A 6,067-nucleotide genomic window follows, 5' to 3' on the forward strand; every position below is an offset into this window, starting at 1 on the left:
ACATTCATACTTAATTTGGACATTATATGATGTTTATAATACATTATATTTCCAATACTTTAAGAGCCCTGAAATGGGGGGGGGGGGGGGGGGTTATGTTAAAAAAAATGGTGAATCCAACCTGAAAAACACAACATTGAATTAAAGCTGAGTCTTTACTTTGGCCCCATAGTTATTGTTTGATTTCACCTGTTGGGAGTATAGAACTAAACAAAGACAAAATGCTTCCTCTTTCCAATTCTTATGGAGGGCACTGTATACTGTATATATATAACAGAGACTTGTTTTGACATCTGAACCCTTTATGGCACGATAGTTCATAGCTCCTACATTCAAGGGTAATTCACATTTAATAATCATGGGAAACCTACTCAACTCAACATAAGAGGAGGAAAATAGCCTCTCTCAATTGCTGTTTTACATCATTAAAATTATCCCATCTGAATACATGAAAAGGGAAGGCCAACAATTGTAAAGCAAGTTCTCAATCTGTCAACACTTGAATGTGAAGGTAAAACCCCCATAGTAAGTATAAAGCTACCTGCATGGTTTGTGTTTGCATCCACTCATCAGAAAAACATAAGTGAATGAGGAGTTAAAAGTGTATGCTGATTTCCTCCTGCATATAAATTATGGAGAGTTGTTACCCATTTAATTTGATAGGAAGTGCGTTTTGAAATTAGCATATTTAATTATGTGTTCCCAAATTATTCCTGCAGATACTTTCAGAGATGAGGAGTAATTTCCATAATTTATTCAAACAAGGCAAGACTTTTTAAATTTAACAACCTAATGAACCACAGGTACAAATTATGTAAACACAGCTTTCCATTTAAAACGAGCGTTAAATAATGAAGTGGTTTTCACATTTCACAGAATTACACCCCAAGAAACAAACTTAAACTAAAATTAAGATAATCCACTAACAATTACACTTTTTCTCACTGCCAAAGTCAATCTAATTATAACAAGTGGCAACATTTTATTTAAACAATTAAACATCTTAAATCTACCAGATTCAAGCACAGAAACATGCAAGTAGAAACTTTGAGTTAAGGCTACATTCCATTAAAGCATAACTCAACACTGAACTGCACGGTCTGATCTACATAAGAATGAAATCAGGGACTTCCGGTGGCGATACTTGCAAGATGGCTGCTTAATTTCGAGCTCCCGATAAACAGTTAAAACTAACCCCCTTAATTCATAAACTTTAATACAAATCGTTATAAAATATATTGGAATGAGTGGGGGAAAGAAAACTAGAGGACAAAAGATGATATGATTCAAAATTCAAACCAGGGATATCAGTATTGAAATAATTTACTATTTAGGTTCTCCTTTTTTTTATTTTTTTTACTGTTTTTATTTGGGGTTTTCAATTTTATATAGAGGGCACAAACAAAACAATACAACGACAAGGACAATATTGAACATACACAGCAAGAACCCCAGAGCTGATTGAAACCCCCACAGAACCCAGACAGGACCACTGGAACTGTGAAGACTCCGTGGAAGCCCAATCAACTCCCCCCCCGCTGCACATACAGTAAACAGTCACAGTACATTCACTAGGGGTTTGGAGAAAATAAAAATAAATAAAATAAATAATAAATAAAAAAACAAACAAAACATGTCGCTCAGATATATTTATAATAGAATTAAGGTATGGACGTACAGTGTTTCCCCTAGGTTTGCTGCCTTGGGGGGTGGGGTGGCATGGACCTGTACATTAAGCCGCCTCACGCTACGGAAACAGGAGATAGGCTCCTGCCCTATGGGCCATTAGGCTCCAGAACCATCGGTTCTCAAGGCTACTTATATGGTCTTGACTACCTGTCCACTTTCTCACCTGGTTCTTGCTCTCTCTCTCTGGTGTGCCGACACCATCCTGCTCTCCCTCCTTCTCTCTATCCTCCTCTCCCTCTTTTGCTGTCAACCAAAAGGCAAACATAACAACCAGAGTATTTCTAATCTAATAAGAGGTATAAATTGATACATATCAATTTATAACATAATTATAATTTAATTTTGGATTGCTGTGGGCAATGCAGTCAGATAATGTCATTTTGACATTACTCTCTCACCTGAAAAAAAATCATGTCCAACTATAAAAAACAGACATTTCCAATGCTTCAATCCACTGTCCATTTACTGTAAATATGCCATTATGGTATTACCATAAAGCCCAATTCTAGCAGAATAAGAAAGATTGTATGGCTACTTTAAGTAAAATAATAAAGTGCATCCAGTTAGCTCTTTAGCTGGCAAGTGTGCAGCAGACTAGCTCAACTCATCACCTCTGAGCTAGCTAGCTAGCTTGCTAGTTCTTTGACTATTTACACCATGGAATTATAGTCACAAACGACCAATTTTAACCAACGTTCTCTGTTAGAACACTCAGCAATTATATTTGCTAACGTTTCAACTTGCTTACTTTCCTTCTGCAGACATCTCACCCGGCAAAAACTCTCTCGCGTCGCGCGCACACTTGCGCACAATCTTGTATTATTCTCCAGCGCGCCACAGTGCGAACCGAAGTGTGGAGATAGGTCTGGCTATGCGAGACTACTGGCAGACTAATGTTACCAACGAGCCTATGGGCTTGCCACTCGCCAGATTCGGGTTGGGTGCGTTTAAAAAACGCTGATATTTTAGCCTGCTTCTCAGATGTTTGTGTACGTCCGTAATAATTCCTCTTTCTTGGGGGGGCGGGTGGTAAACTATGTATGTGCCTATGGTCAATAATTCAAACTGAAATAAAATAAAATGTTTCTAGGTCAGTTATGACATCATCAGAATCATAGACGTCATTATCTGCATCTGTTCAACCAAAACAATTATCTGTATTCGAATAGAAGACCGGAAGTGGGCGTGGTTTGTTGTAGTCTCTAACCAAATATTTTCTTTTTGTGCCTTTAAAGCATCAAATAGATTTATTATTAGCATATAATTATGAAATGTATTTAAAGTTTCTCATACTGCACGTTTCATCTCTTTCTCTTTTTAAAATAAACTTAACTAACTTTTATGAGCTGTCTGAACCCCATCACCACCCCTTTAACTGGGGGACATTGAACAATCAGAAACCCCCAAAAAGTTTTATAAATCGAAATATTCTGTTTTGCATTGGAAATAGAAACTATGTACAGTAGAGATATACAGAAAAAATCATTCAGTTGAAGGGAATAATCCAAAGAAGCTGCATTTCTTGTTTCTTGGTGTGTTAACGTTACTGTAGTTCACTAGGGTAATATGAATTACTACTTGTGATGCGAGTTTCACATCGAGGCAGCTTTAAGCCTGCTGCCTGCTTTGCGCTGTCTCGCTAGGGGCGACTAGAGAAGTGATCACTTTTTAATAATGTGTAGTAAATTAAACGACTACTTATTACTTAATGATATCAAATTCCTATGTTGCAAACAGAACGGGCATTTTTTATCTTGTGGCCATCCACAATGATATGAATTGATTTGAAGAAACATAATGGCTGACACACAGACATGTCAATCATGGCTTTTTTCGAATAATAACGAGCAACATCGGGTAGAATCTGTATCTGTTTCCATCGCATAATTTGTGCTTTCCCGAATAACGTATCCGGGTACACCCCTACAGAATCAGTAGCTTATCTACAAGAGAAACGTTTGAGCCACTGTGACCCTGCACATGAGAGAGTACTACACATTAGAACCCCTAGGAGGACACTGAAGCAGCTCAGGTATTTGGTGTCAGTGAATAACTGAATTATATGTGACAGCAGCTGGTGAATCCGGGAACAAGTCGGCCGATCAAATGTTCTGACTGTTATTCAGAAAAATGTAAATACATTTCAACATTGTTGAAAATCAATGACACAATCGCTAGTCAAGCCAAATTATTGCAATGCAATAGATTTGGTGACTAATCCCGGTTTCACCAACTGCAGTCACATGTTCTAGCTGTACTAAAGTCAAGCTGAAAAGTGAAAAGTCTATTGCAAAAAAAAGCAGGCTTTAAACTGTCTGAATTTCCACATTTATTTTCAAGAGACTTAGGAAATGGTCCTGGGGCCACCCGAGGATGCTGGGAGTTGGAGTTCTGCTTCGCCTCCTCCTTTCAAGATGTGCTCCTCGTAGGGGAGCATCAGTCTAAGACACACGCACGCACGCACGCACGCACGCACGCACGCACGCACACACACACACACACACACACACACACACACACACACACACACACACACACACACACACACACACACACACACAGAGGGGAGAGAGAGAGAGAGAATATCGAGAGTGAGTGTGAGTGAGTGAGTGAGCATTGTGATGCAAAGTAAGTCTCTGAATAGACAATATTGTAATCTTATCATCTATAAAAAATGTATACATTCTTAAATTTAATTATAGAAAATATTTATTCTCTTAAATATATTTTCTTAAAAGGATAGAACTTTATCTGTAGCTTCAGAGCTATCTGTAGCAACAGTCTGTCTGTCATCTAATATGGATGAAATGGGAGAATATTTGTACAGCATTTGTTTTCATTTAGGGTTTCTTAGTAAAAGAGAAAATCTGCCTGCATGGCACTAATATTAGCATACAAACGTGGGTTTGTATGGTGGGAATTTGGCAGGGGGGCCCTTTCAAAGCTGAGTCACAGTTGTGACGTATGGCGGCTTTCACGCGTGATTTATGTGCTGTTTTGACTGTTAAGAAGCTGGTTGTGCAAGAAGGGATTAAAACTCTGACACTCTGTTTTCACTGCAACCAAAGTCTCCGATTCCTTTGTTCCCTTCAACACACCTACAGTGGTGACCCTGACTCGCTTTGGGACGATTTTCAAAGCTAGTTTAAGTGTTAATTAATTTTTTTCCAGCATTTTTATTTTTTTTATCATCTCACCTCTCGTAGTGCCGTCTGGTGCAGGTGGCAGCGCTCGTACTGCCCGGACATTCCCCCAGCTCATTATACACAATCTTCCATAGGCGCTGAGACGTCTACTAACACACACACACACACACACACACACACACACACACACGGTTACATTGCATGTCCCATGCGACACACACCCACACATGAGAGAGATGGCCTTCCACCAGATACTAGAGTATCCATTGTACCTGTTGTCTATGAATGCAAAGTCAGCAGATAGTATAAATAAAGTATAACCTTGATAGTATAAAGGTGTGTATGTAACCGAAGGCCTTGTCTACTCACCCTCTCATAGCCTCCCAGCCGTTTGACCACAGAATACATAAGGAACAGGTTGTCTGAGGACACACAAACCACAAGTACATTACTCCACTGGACCATTTAGGGACAACATAAAAAAACTAAATGGCCGAGCAAGTCTTTGCACTTGTTACAGCACTCTACCTGTTTCTGTACCAGGAAGTCACAGGTGGACGCCCTCTCACAGATTACTGGAGCCTGGATGAGTGGTGGTGACTCCTCGATGGGGACCCCCTGGCATACCCTGTACCTCTCCAGATCCAGGAGTAGGGTCACCACGTGGGTCACACAGTTCAGTCGGGGTGGGTGGAGTTCATATAGCGGGTGAGTGAGGAGCAGAGGCTGTCCCTGCACAGTGACCTGATAGTAAAAGCCCAGGTCGATGTGCAGGATCGTGTCCGTCATGGCAGACAGCTTGGAGCACTGGCGCAGCTGTAGCCGCGGGCCCTCCACCATGATGGCCAACCAGAGGATGGGGAGAGCTGACGTCCTCAGGTTCTCTAACAGCTGCAGCAGCCCTTGGTCCTGGTCCGTCCTGGTGATGCTCGCCATGCTGTCGGCCAGACTGAAGATCTGAGTGATCTAAACAGAATCGCATCAAGGTAAAAAAAAATGTTGTTTGGTCTCAAGTCCATTTGAACTACGGTCGTGTGATTCGAGAGCCCATTCCTTATCGTCTCACACAAGTGTGAACTTTCAATACCCATTTTATTTGCTTCTACTACACGACAGCAGCAGAGCTCTTCAATAAGCGCAAGAAGAAGTGTTATAAAAACACACCCTACAGATTACAGCATATACAGGGATTTCATTGAGACAGGAGTCAGGATTTTACATCATAGCAAGAC

The sequence above is a fragment of the Nansenia antarctica genome (assembly GCF_963989245.1).
Source record: "Nansenia antarctica genome assembly, chromosome: 6".
Lineage (NCBI taxonomy): Eukaryota > Metazoa > Chordata > Actinopteri > Argentiniformes > Microstomatidae > Nansenia > Nansenia antarctica.